The 14,554-nt window shown below is 37.3% G+C and overlaps 1 protein-coding gene and 1 pseudogene across 1 annotated transcript in view; both read right to left on the bottom strand.

The window, feature by feature from the left end:
* Positions 1 to 14,554, bottom strand: part of DPYD (dihydropyrimidine dehydrogenase) — a 1,478,957-nt gene that overhangs the window by 1,028,619 nt on the left and 435,784 nt on the right. The window lies entirely within an intron of this gene.
* LOC102829479 lies at positions 11,235 to 13,320 on the bottom strand (annotated as a pseudogene).

Raw genomic sequence — 14,554 nt, 5'->3', positions numbered from 1 at the left:
TTCATAGTATTCTGTTATTATCCTTTTGATTTCCTTTGGTTCCGTTGTGACATCACCCATGTGATTTCTAATGCATGTTATTTGTGTCTTCTCTGTCTTTTCTTTTTGTTAGGTTTGACAATGGTCTGCCGCTTTTGTTAATGCTTTCAAAGAACCAGCTTCTTGTTGATTGTTTCTATGGTTTTTCTGTTTTCTATCTCATTTATTTCTGCTCTACTCTTTATTATTTCTTTTCTTTTCGTGGCTATGGGTCCAGGCCCACATGGTTTTATTGGTGAATACTAGGAAACATTCAGAGAAAAGCTGACACAAGTTCTACTCAAAGCATTCCAGAGCACATAAAAGGATGGAAAATACTCAAATACATTTTGAGATACAAATGTAACTCTTATACCAAAACAAGGCAGGCAAAGATATCACTAAGTAAAAAGACTTATAGAGCAATATTCAGCATGAATGTACTTGTAAAAATTCTCAAGAAAATCCTTAACAATAGACTTCAACAATATATCAAAAACAACAATACATCATAAGCAAGTGGAATTCCTAAAAGTGATGCAAGGATGGTTCAATACCAGTAAAACAATCCATGTAAGCCACCACACAAATAAAACACAGTGAAGAGCCACATTTTCTTGTCAACTGATGGAGAAACGGCATTTGAAAAAATCCCACATCCATTCCTAATAAAAGATTTTAACAAAATAAGAATAGAAGAGAACTTCCTCAACATAATTAAGGGGGCATACACAAATTCAGGACTACTGATTGGCACTGTGGGATGAGCACTGAATTGATAACCACAAGGTCAACAGTTCAAACCCACCAGCTGCTCCTCAGAAATCTAATTGAGTGTCTTTATTAGTCAGAACTGACTACACAGAACTTATACAAATCTAAGGGACAACATTACTTTCAATGGAAACAATCATAAAGCATTCCTTTGTGAACACGCCACACACAAGGATGCCCTATCACCACTCCTATTAGAGTCAGGATGCTAACCTCAAGGTGAGCAGTTCGAAACTACCAGCTTTTCCATGGGAGAAAGATAAGACTTTCTGCTGCAGTAAAGATTTACAGCCTTGGAAACACTGTATATGGTCGCTATTAGTCAACTGACTCCACAGCACAGCACCACCACCATTCAATATTATGTTGGAAGTCTTAGTAAGAGGTACAAGACAAGAAAGAGAAATAAAGGGCACACAGATTGGCAAAGAAGAAGTAAAACTCTGTTTGCAGATGCTATGATTCAATACAAAGAAAACCCCAAAGACTAAGCAAGAAATGTATTGGAACTCATCAAAAGATAAATCAACGTGACAGGGTAAAAGATCCATATACAACACTCAGTTGGATTCCTCTACATTATTATACATCTATGAAAAGAAAACTAGGAAAACCAAATCACTCACAATAGCCACTCAAAAGATGAAATGTTAGGTATCATGGAATCAGAACTAACTCATAGTGGCTTTATGCAGAACAGAACAAACACTGGTAGGTCTTGTATCAATTTCACAATCATTGCTAAACTTGAGCCCAATGATGCTACTTTTGTATCAATCCATCTCCTTGGGAGTCTTCCTCATTGTTGCTGACCTTTCACTTTACTAAGCATGGTGTCCTTCTCCAGGGACGGGAACCTCCTGATAATATGTTGGAAATATGACAGACGAAGTCTAGCAATATTCAAAGAATATTCAAAGGAATATTCTGGCTATACTTCTATGACACAGATTTGTTTATTCTTTTGGCAGACCATAGGACTCTTAATATTCTCCTCTAACACCATAACTCAAATTTATCAGTTTTCCATGGTCTTCCTTATTCACTGTCTAACTTTTAAAATCATATGAGGTCATTGAAAATAACATGGTTTAGGTCAGATGCAACTTAGTCCTCCAATTGACGTATTAATCTTGTACACTTTAAAGACATCTTGTGCAGATGATTTATCTACCGTAATATATCAGTTTATTTCTTGTCTGCTGCTTCCATGAGTGTTGATGGTTGATCCAAGCAACATGGAGTCTTCAATTTCTTTTTCTTTTTCTTTTTTTTTATCTTAATGTTACTTATGGTCTAATTGTGAGGATTTTTGTTTTCTTTACAGTGTGGTGCAACCCATACCAAAGGCTGTGGTCTTTGATATTCATCAGTAAGTATTTTAAGTCTTCTTCACTTTCACTAAGCAAAGTTGTATCATCTGCATATCACAGTTGTTAATGAGTCTTTCTCCAAACCTTAGAGACCTTTTTCTTATTTTAATCCAGGTTTTTGAATTATTTGCTCTGTATACAGATTAAACAAGTATGGTGAAAAAAAGCAAAACTGGCACACACCCTTTCTGATATTAAAACATTCAGTGTCCCCTTGGTCTATTACAACAATTACCTCTTGGTCTAGGTATAGGTTCCTCATGAGTACAATTAAGTATTCCAGAATACTCACTCTCAAAAGGATGTCCATAGCTTGTTATGATCCACACAATCGAAAGTCTTTGCATAGTCAATAAAGCACAGGTACGAATCTTTTTGATATAATCTGCTTTTAGCCAAAGTCCATCTGACATTGGCAATGCTATCTCTTGTTCGATGTTCCTTATGGAACCTCTGCCATTTCCCATCAATGTACTGCTTCTGCCAGCACTGCTGCTGCAATTTTAAATTTATCTTTAGCAAAAGTTTACTTACATGTGATATTAATGACATTATCCAATGATAACTTTATATACAAAGGAAAGAGACTTTGGATAAGCAAAGCATTAAGAAGAACATTAAGAGCATTAAGGACTCTCACTTTCTATTCTCAAAATCTACTGCACAGCTACACAAAAATAAATGGAACCAAAATCAGAACCCAGAAGTAAATCCATCCAGAGTCAGCTGATCTTTAACAAAGGGCCAAAACACATTAACTGGGGAAAAGATAGTATTTTCAACAAATGTTACTGGTGAAACTGAAAATTCATTTAGAGAAAAATGAAACAAGACCCATATCTCACACCATATACAAATCCAAACTGAACATGGATTTAAAACCTAAATGTAAAACCTAGAGCCATAATTATCATCGATGAAAAAAAGGAGGAAATTTAAGGACTATCTGTTGTTGTTTTGCTTAGGTCCCATTGTTTCAGTTTCAACTCATAGCAACCCCATGTACAATAGAATGAAACACTGCCCGGTCCTGGGCCAACCTCACAATCATTGCTACGCCTGAGCCCACTGTTTCCACCACTGTGCCAATCCATCTCATTGGGGTCTTCTTTTCTTTAGACAACTCTCCACTTTACCAAACATGTTTATCTTTCTCCAGGGTCTGGTCCCTCCTGACAACATGTCTGAAAAGAGAGATGATGTCTGGCCATCCTGGCCTCCAAGGAGGCCTTTTGATGCACTTCTTCCAACACAAATCTGTTTTATTCTTTTGGAAGTCCATGATACTTTCAATATTCTCCTCTAACACCATAACTCAGATGCATTAATAGTTCTGGGGTCTCCCTTATTCACTCTCCAACTTTCGCATGCCTATGATGTTATTACAAATACCATGGCTTGAGTCAGGCATACCTTAGTCCTCAAACCAACATCTTTGCTCTTCAACACTTTATAGATGTCTTCTGAAGCAGATTTGCCTAATGCAGTATGTCATTGATTTCTTGACTCCTGCTTCCATAAGTGTTGATGGTTGATGCAAACAAAATAAAGGCTTTGATAACTTCAATTTTTTCTTCATTTATATGGGTGTTGTCTATTGGTCCAGATGCAGCATTTTTGTTAATTACATTGAGGTACACTCCATACCAAAGACTGTGGTATTTGATCTTCATCCTCTTCACTTTCAGCAAGCAAGGATGTATCATCTGCACACCACAGGTTGTTAATGAGTCTTCATCCAATCATGATGGCATATTTTTCTTCATATAATCAGATTATTTTCTGAGCATACAGATTGAATGAGTGTGCTGAAATAATACAATCCTAGGGCACACCTTTCCTAATTTTAAACCATTTAGTGCTTCCTTGGTGTGTGTATAGTTTCCTAATCAGCACAATGAAATACTCCAGAATACTTCACAATGTTGTCCACAGCTGGTCATGATCCAAACAATCAAATGACCTTGCATAGTCAATAAAACACAGGTTCATATCTTTCTGGTACTCTCTCCTTTCAGTCAAGATCCATCAGATGTCAGCAATGATATATATATATACTTCATTCTACATCCTCTTCTGAATCTGGCTTGAACCTGTGTGAGTTCTCTTATCAGAGTATGGTTACAGCTGCATCTGTATTACCTTTTGTAAAACTTTACTCACATTGGATATCAAAGATATTGTCTGATGATTTCTTCGCTGGGTCTCCTCTCTTTACAGAGGCCACAAATATGGATGGCTTCCAGACAGTTGGCCAGGTAGTTGTCCTCCACATTCCATGGCATAGATGAGTGAGTGCCTCCAGTGGGCAACAGTTTGAGATTCTAATATATGGCATAAACTGTCAAACATAACTAAAAACACACAAACAGTAGAAAACAAAACATGACTGGGAACTCCTAAAAATTAGACACTTATGTGCATCAAAAGATTTCACCAAAAGAGTAACAAGACTGTAACCCACAGAGTTGGCAAATTTTTTGCAGTGACCTCTGTGACAGAGTATTCTCTAAAGTTTAAGGAAAACCTCAACATCTCTACAAGAAAATGATAATCAATTTCCAAAAAGGGCAGAGACATGAACAGACACTTCACTAAAGTACAAATTTAGACAGCCAAAAAAAATATGAAAATAAATGTTCAAGGTCATTAGATACTGTTGTTGTTGTTAAGTGACATTGAGTCAGTTCCAATTGATAGCAACATTGTATAGGGTTTCTGAAGAGCAGCTGGTGAGCTTAAAATGCTGACCTTGCAGTTAAAACTGACCTTGCAGTCCAGCGCATTAACGCATAGCAACACATCAGGACTCCATTAATTAGCTATTTGAGAGCTACAAATCAAGACGCTAATGAGATATCATCTCACACCAGCATTAGTAGCAAAGGTCAAATAAAAGGGAAAACAACAAATTCTGGCAAGGGTATAAAGAGACTGGGACCATCCTACATTGCTGTTAGGACTATAAAGTGGTGCTACCATTGTAGAAAATGGTATGGAAAGTTGGACACAGAAACACCACATGATCCAGTAAACCCTCTGCTTGGTATGTATCGACAAGAAATAAGATCCAGGACATGAGTAAATATATGAAGACTGATGTTCATCACAGCACTATTCACAATAGCAAAAACATAGAGACAGTCTAAAACTCATCAGTGGAAGAAAAGATAAACAACTTTGGCATATATACACAGTGGAATATTATGCAGCACTGAAGAATAACAATGAATCTATGAAACACTGCATGATATGGATAAACCTAGAGGACTTTGTTGTTCTTAAAAACTGCCATCGAGTTGGTTCTGACCCTTATCGACCATGTTTAGGGTTTCCAAGGAGCAGCTGGTGAGCTTGAACTGCTGGACCTTGCAATTCAAATGGCTTTGCAGTCTGGCACATTAACCCACAGCACCATACCAGGACTCCTGAAGGACTTTATGCTGTGTGAAATTAATCAATAACAAAAGGACAAATATTTTATGAAATCACTATTGTAAAAAACTCAAGAAAAGGTTTTCATATTAAAAGAAATATGCCATATAGTTTCCAGCATTGAGATGGAAGGTCACATAATTCACTGGATAGAGGAGAGACACATGTTAGTTTCAATGATGGTAAGGAAAATATACAAGAAGTGGGAAGTTACCAAAAGAATGATGAAGACAGGTGAAACCATAGAAGTATGTAGCAATTAATGGGGATAGTGTTAAAGAGTGTTATATATAAAATTCTGTCAAAACAGTGTTCTGTGGGTAGATACATGGACAGATGCATGGGCTGAACAGTTATGGGAGAGATACTGGGAGCATACCCACTATAGTACCTTGAGTTTACTTGATATGCTTTTTCCATCCAATATCTTCTTAATTCCTACCAGTTGATTGGGTGTATAAGATTCTAAGGCTGGGAATGATTCATTTTGCCGAACTGGTAGGTTACAGGGAGACATCTCAGAAGCAGGAGTATACAGTTTCAGGACCATAAAGAAGGAAGTGTATATGTGGAGCATGAGATCCTAACCTAGGAAAGTGGTTACAGCATAGGTTGTGGCATAGAGAGACAGAGCAACTGCGGTTTCTAGGCCTACTGACTGAGTAAAGCTGAATCCCTATATAAAGAAGACTGGCTTGGAGAATATCCCCTTTAGGTTTTCACAGACTAGTTAAAGGAGCTTTGTAACACTCTGCCTGAGCAAGATAGACACCAAGGGGCCACATGCCTCAGAGTCCAAAGACAAGAGTGAGGTGTGCCTGCAGTATGGCAGACAAAAGGCACTCCTGACTGGAGAACTGATGTATCCTGAGTTGGTGTTGTTCCTGAATTGTACCCTATGCACTTCCTAATAAACCCCATAATCTCTGAGTATTGTTCTGTGTAGCCATTGCAATGGATTATTGAATCCAGATATGAAGCAGAGATTGATGTGGGAGGGAGGGGTGGCATTAAAACGGGGTAAAGAATGTTTTAGGGTGGAAAAATGTCTGACTTCTGTTCACAGGAAATGGCCTTGAGCTGATTGTGAGTTTGAAAAGCCAGAAGATGTCAGACATGGCTCCCACTTGGTTTAACCACTTACAATACAAAAGGATTTGAAAAACCATGTAAGAATGACATGTCCAAATACAAAGACAGCACTTTCTAAAATGCCTATTATGAATAATAAGGAGCTCTGATATTAAAGTACTTATGAGTCAGGCTGCTAACCTCAAGGTCAGCAGTTCGAAACTTCTGTTCCTGTACATCATTCTGCAGCAGAAAGATGAGACTTTCTGCTCCCGAAAAGATTTACAGTCTCGGAAACCCTATACAGGGTCACTATGAGTCAGAACTGACTACATGACACACAATCACCACCACCATTTACAAATGCTGCAAATACACCTATGAATGTGATAGAGAATACAGAAGGAGGGGATGTTGGGGGGAGGTGATGACAACTTCTTATTCTCAAACATCTTAAGGCAATGAGTTGTTTAGCCTGGGGCTCATATTCATAGTCAACTGGGATAATATAATTCACACTGTTCAACATCCTACTTTGGTAAACAGACCTTAAAAGCTCATGAACAGCCATCTATGTTGCAACTATTTGTTTGTCCATGGCAATACAAAGAAAAGTGAAGGAAAATGATGATGCTTAGAGTAGGTGAACATTGGTCAATGGAGTATGAGAACATCGGTCACCACAACTCTGACACCAGAAGAATTAGGTGGTGTCCAGCTGCTACAACCAAATGCTCTTAAAGGGATTACATTAAAAGGTCCAAGAGAGTAGGAAAAATTTTAGAACAAATCTCATAATTATTTGTTAAAAAAAAAAAAGAAAAGATGGGCTTACTGGTCAGGAAGACTGAAGGAAACTGAGACTCTGGTCCTCAAACACCCTTCAAGTCTCAAAAGGAAACTCATTTTCATGACTGAATTGTCAATTAAGCAGCAGGTAGGTATATTGGAAAGTTTCAAAACTAAAAATCTGTTTCTGTACATCTCATGATATGGGCACAAAATTGTCTAGTTTCACTGATTAAGGTGTCTTTACAGAGACACTGCCAAGATTTTCCCAGTACATTTTTCCTTCTGTATTTATGAGGATAACTGGCCCCTACCACTGGCTTCTGTGTATTTTCTTTAGATATGTTAATGTGGTCAAAGAAATTTTGCTCTACTCTATTGTGTCTCCTTCTGGGGCTTTGCTTGAACTCATTAAGTGATGATTTAATGAACACTCAGCTGGAATTCTATTTCTTAATTTCCAAATTCTTGGAAGCCTTCTTCCAATTATACCCAAGTACTTATAAGTGACACTAGATTAAATAATGTTAAAAATAAAAAACATAAAAAGTGGATTGACAAAATATTCATGATTTATTTTACTTACAATTAAATCAGATTTATTATTTTTAAATAATCTACTTCGAATATTGACTAAACATCTTCCTTTTTCATCAGGGAATAGAAGTAAATAGGACTATATGAAAACCTTATTGCATTTTCTCCTAAATAAATAGAAAGTATATATAATTGTGTACAATTTAGAAATCCTGATTAAGAAGCTAATTAAGAATAACTTTAACAGAGAATAATTTGAGCTGTAAGAAGACACAAGAGATTTAACTAAAGGCCACACTGTAGCAAATTTAATACCATACAACCTCAATGGATTTTGTTAATTGTAATTATCTCTTCTTCAGCTGTAATAATATTTGGGAATCTTCACATAAAAACATTTTTTTGATCGTAAATGAAAAAAATCAATCCGTGGTAATAATGAGCAAAGTCAGGCTAAATATAAAGACTAAATCATAGAGCGTTACCATCTTCATAATTCTTAAGTGAATGCCAAAATATCAGCAGGTATTATCAGGTATCATATGGACTCTTAGTTATGTGTCCATCAATCTTTCATGTTGACATATACATATTTGTATTTGTTAAAATTTTTCTGCCTTTTCTATAAAATGCATATTCTATTGTTTTGGTTGCTACTTACAAGTTGTCTTTAACCTTAGTCTTAATTTTCTTATCTATAAAATAGTAATGTCTACACAGTCATTTTAACAGTTACATTGATATATTCAGAATTAAGCTAATTATAATAAGCTATTTTAATTGGTACTACCAATATGAGAGAACTTCAAAAAGTTTATAGAAAAATGTCACTATCATTTAGTTCTATTTTTCCAGGACCTTTTTGAAGACCCCTCTACCACAATCATTACTATAACTTGTTTATTTCATTAATTAGGTAAAGTATTAACTTATTAATGGGAGTCCTGGTGTGGCACTGTAGGTAATGCACTGGACTACAAGGTGGGTTTGAACCGCAAGGTTAGTGGTTCAAGCTCACCAGCCACTCCTCGGAAACGCTACACAGGTTCACTATGGGTCAGAACTGACTTGACGGCACTTAACAACAACAACTTTAAATAGGAGTACTGGTGTAGTGCTAAAGGATAATTCACTGGAATGCAAGGTTGGTTGGAACTGTAAGGTCAGTGGTTGAAACCCACCAACTGCTACTAGGAAACGCTATACAGGATTGTTATGTGTCATAACTGATTTGAAGGCATTCAATAACAGCAAAAACTACTGGAGGGTTTTTTGGGAAATAGTTTATTTTTAAATGATCTTCCCAACAAACCATGAAACACTCAGGTGCAACTTTGTAGTTTTTCATCAAAAACATACTACATCATAAATGGAGTTTCAAAGTTAGACAAGAATTAATTGAAATCTAAATATAATATTATATGAGGACAGTATTAAAAACGGACAGTACAACGTTTCATTTGGTGAGGTTAATCTAAAGATTGCATTACAATGTTATGTTGTTGTTATATGCCGTGGAGTTGGTTCAGACTCATAGCGACCCTGTACAGGGTTTCCAAGGCTGTAAATCTTTACGGGAGCAGAAAGCCTCATCTTTCTCCCGTGAAACAGCTGGTAGTTTCGAACTACTGACCTTGTGGTTCGCAACCCGATTCGTAACCACTACGCTACCAGAGCCCCTTCCCATGTTATGTTGGACAGATGTAAAAGTGGTAACCTTGTGTTTTTATTTCATGAGCGTACTTACTAAAACCTAAGGTTAATGTAAGTGTCAGACTCCCACCTAGAAAGGAATCATTTTCCATTTTATACCTAAATTTACTTAAATAAATGCAGCCTAAAGCAACAGTTGTTTTAAAGAATGTAATAGTCAAATAATGGCTATATAATTTAGTACATTAAAATGAGGATGATAATAGTTGAAAAATATCTCAAAAATATACAACCGGGACAGTAACCACTGTACACAAAATGGCAGTTTTTAAAGTCACCACTGAAAAGGCTGGACAGTACAAAACCTTTCTGGTTACAAGCTCAAAGCAGGAGTGCAAAAGAAATTAAAGCTTTGTTAAACATTACAGGGTAAGGAAAGCTTGGAATTCCTATTAAAAAGTTTCCCCAAGATCATTCCCTCGGAAATGAAATACTTTTTCATACTACATTTTTCTTTCAATGAACTCTGAACTTCAATGAGTTTCAAGGGCAAAACTGCATCCCAGAGTTGTTTCCCCTATTCAATTACATTTGATCAGCAAGTGCCATAGAGATGAATAAGGAACAACACTAGTTACCAGCGGTCCATTATCAATAGAAATAGCCTTGGAATTTGAGGTTCTGCCTTAGCCAGTATACCTGAGCCCTGCAGAACATAGATAAAGCAGCAGGCTTCAATATTCTCTTACCCCTGTAATACTGGAGGACAAATAGATTAACAATTATCCTCTATAGGCAAGCTGTTGTGGTGAAAAACTGTTAAGTGTTTAAATAAACTAAAAAGCTGTTCTAAAAAGTGAAGTATCGAGGTTCAAGATCAATACCAGTGCAAGAGCTTTTTAACGGAGTTGAGCAGGCAATGCGTGCATCCATCGATGCAAATGGAGCACATGGCCCCCAAAGAGAACTGAAAGCATGTATATAACAACTGGGTAAGTCCCTCGCCAGTAGTTTAAGAGAATATATAGGCAGTAATGTAGAAGCTCCTTCTATAGTCAACAGCATTGGAAGTTCGTTTTAGTTAACGATTACTTCAATATACCAAAAAGCATTAACTATTTTCAGACATTCCATATAAAGGACACTTAAAACAAAAAGTCAACTTTTTTTCAAAAAAAAACAAGAAAGTATAAAGTAGGTCTTTTCATTCAAATGAACAGGACATTTTCTGAATTAAACTTACCTTCTAGCCTGCCAAGACAGTTTACTATCCATATGTAATGTGCATATATGCAGACACAAACTTTAACCATTATCTGCACAGGGAAAAAGCTAACTCCTCAAAACATGATAGAACAGGCATGGTTAGCACAAATCTATTCCAAAGGAAAAAAGGCCCTGTACATCAGTTCACCCAGGAGAAGCGGGAAAGAATGTCTTAACCATGAAAGAGTCCAAGTGTTAAGTTGTATTCTGAAAGCCTAGAAACCTAAGGAACACCAAGCAGGTCACAATGTCCTTATACACAGAACTGCTTCAGCTATCAAGCCACATGGTATTCTGGAACTTGAACCACATTCCAATTTATTTCTTATTCTGAAGATGTTCAGATTTCCTAAGAGATTCTATGGCTTCCATTATCTTTTTCCGATTCCTAGGAGATTTCCTTCTGCCTTGAACCAAAGGAGTTGCCTACAGCACTTACCATTACTTGTAACAGTTTGCATTTCAAGTCAGCCAACCATCCATTCTGTTCACCTATAACCTGAGTCTGCTGTAGCAGTTTCTGATTCTGGTCCTGAAGCTGTTTTTCTGCTATTCTTGTACTTTGGTGCAGAACTCTTCAAATTTCATGCCTGAGAAAAGCCACACGAGCAACATTTGTTTTAATTTGTTGCTGGAGTTTGGTAACCTCTGATCTTGAAGGGTTTTGCTTGGAGAACAGGTGCTTTCTTCTCAGGGCTGCAGAAGGTCATAGGACTAGAAGGGAGACCATGAGTCTTCCCGACACTTCAATCCTGGTAGTTTCCTCTTTAGAACTGGAACAATCTTTTCATCAAAATACTTCATTGTCATGGAGGAATGTACATGGAACAAGAGGCAGTTGTTCGAACAGAACATAGGAACACTGAATGGTTTAAAATTAGTAAAGGTGTGCAACAGGGTTGTATTCTTTCACACTAATTATTCAACCTGTATGCTGAGCAAATAATCCAAGAAGCTGGATTATATGAAGAAAAACATTGCATCAGGATTGGAAGAAGACGCATTAACAACCTGCGATATGCAGATGGTACAACCTGACTTGCTGACAGTGAAGAGGACTTAAAATACTTACTGATGAAGATCAAAGACCACAGCCTTCAGTATGGGTTGCATCTCAAAGTTAAGAAAACAAAAATCCTCACCACTGAACCAATAAACAACATTCTTATCAACAGAGAAAAGTTTTAAGTTGTCAAGGACTTCATATTTCTTGGACCAACCATCAAAACTCATAGAAGCAGCAGTCAAGAAATAAAACAACTTATTGCCTTGGGTAAATCGGCTGCACAAGACCTTTTTAAAGTGTTGAAGAGCAAAGATGTCAGCTTCATGACTAAGGTGCACCTGATTCAAGTCATGATATTTTCTATAACCTCATATGCATATGCAAGATGGACTTTGAATAAGGAAGATCATAGAAGAATTGATGCATTTGAGTCATCGTGTTGAGGGAAAATATTCAAATTGCCAAGGGCTGCCAAAAGAACAAACAGATTTGTCTTCGAAGAAGTGCAGTCAAAGTGTTCCTTGGAAGCCAGGATGGCCAGACTTATTCACTCATACTTCAGACATATTGTCAGGAGGGCCCAATCGCTGGAGAAGGAATCATGTTTGGTAAGGTGGAGGGTCAGAGAAAAAGAGGAAAACCCCCAGCAAGATGGACTGGCAAAGTGGCAGCATTAGTGGGCTCAAGCATGGCAAGAATTATGAGGTTGTCCCAGAACCGAGCAGTGTTTCATTCAGTTGTGTCGCTAGGAGTCGGTACCGACTCAGTGACACATAATAACAAACAACAAAATGTCCCTTAACTCCTGAAGTACTCCTGAGTTTGCTGTGGGGCTCTGGTACAACTGACATATCTAAAAATATGAGAAATTTTATCAATCAATTTTCCTGGGATGAAGTTAACAGATATTGGAGTGCACATACTTCATAAAGTCATATTATGAGTGATAACCATGTTTCAACAGCAGTCAGGATGTCTGCATGATTGGCTAAGGAATTGTTTCTCCTTTAGGACCCTCTCCTTGGAAGTTGTGCTTTAACCTGTTTCTGACATAGTTTATGGTACCTTTCCACTTTCAGAAATCGCTGATGCAACATTCTCCGGCAAATCAAATCCATTCTTTTACATACCAGGGGGAGTTGGCTAATCTTGTCATAGGATATAAAACTGGGGATGGTCTCGCTGGCTACAATGGTAGCATGATTAGCGTGTTGTTTTGAAGCAGCTGGTGCAGAGCAAGCATTGGAGCTCTTGGGAAGCCTGGGACTCTGGCTGTGAGGGCTGGGGCAGAGGCTGGGGGAGCTATTGCTGGGCAGAGCCAACATTTTAAGAGGAGGTGCCATTGCCGTGGCTGCTGCCTTCTTCTGCTGCCATCCGTTTTTCTGACACCACCGCCATTATGGGAGTTTGATTCCTTCCAACAGCAACAACTTTAAATGATATATGCTTCCCCAGGGGTTGGTTAATGTTACAACATCTGAAAATTGTCAAGATTTAACATCTTGTAAATTTATTTTAGAAAATTCAAAACAGTTGCAGTAAAAATAAAGTATAATTTAAAAATATTTATAGTTTTCCTATCATGTTCCAGACTTTTATTAGATCCTAAACATCTAACAATGATTAAGATACAACCTCAACCTCTAAAAGCTTAGCTTCTACTCATGAAAACAAACATGTAATCATTCTGTTACAATAAAGTATAAAGTCTAGGCTGCCCTGTATGTCTAGAAATGAAACAAGAACATAATGGGGCACAGGGTACTACAGAGGCTACACTTCCTCATTTCCCCGGCCTAAAGGATCAAGGTGCAGAGTGGATCATGCTAGATTTAGAGACCAGCATTGAAAAAAAAAAAAAAAAAAAATACAGAAAGAAAGAAGACATCAAACAATTGAAAATATAGGGGATCGGAGAGACATATCCAATCTGATATCATAAAAAATGGTAATAGAAGTAAGAAATGTATTCAAGAGAAATCTTTAGGGATAGACAAAGTAAAGCATACTGTGTTGAAATAGTAACTCTTCCTGTCCATGTCTTTCTGCAGTCCCTGCTCCACAATGATTACGGTGACAGGAATATATTTTACTACTTTTTCCCCCTAAATTCAAGTGGCAAAAATCTCATTTGTGCTGCTACAGGATAACGCACTGGACAGCAAGGCTGGTTTGAAATGAAAGGTAGGCAGTTTAAACCCACAGCTATTCCTTGGAGACCCTACACAGGGTCATTGAGTCAAAATTGACTAGATGGTACTTAACATATGACTAAAAGAGGCTTTATCAGTTATCTATCTCAATCTCATGATGTATTAGTGGTTGTGTCTTTTCTTGTGTGCTTGCTGAACACTGTCATGTTTTTGCAAATAGATGGAAACCACTAGTGATGGAAAACTAGAAAAGTCTCCTCTGAAGCCAATACCAAGTATCCAGTTATGTAGTCATCTATAACCACAGTGTGTAAATCTGGCTGTAGAATTAAAAGAATACATTATATATATATACATATATATATACAATACATACATACTCTGGTAGCATAGTGGTTACGAATCAGGCTGCGAACCTGAAGGTCAGCAGTTCGAAACCACCAACTGTTTTGCAGGAGAAAGATGAAGCTTTCTGCTCC

This window comes from Chrysochloris asiatica, unplaced genomic scaffold (genome assembly GCF_000296735.1).
Source record: "Chrysochloris asiatica unplaced genomic scaffold, ChrAsi1.0 scaffold00002, whole genome shotgun sequence".
In the NCBI taxonomy this organism is placed as follows: domain Eukaryota; kingdom Metazoa; phylum Chordata; class Mammalia; order Afrosoricida; family Chrysochloridae; genus Chrysochloris; species Chrysochloris asiatica.
This window is presented reverse-complemented; position numbering and strand designations above follow the sequence as displayed.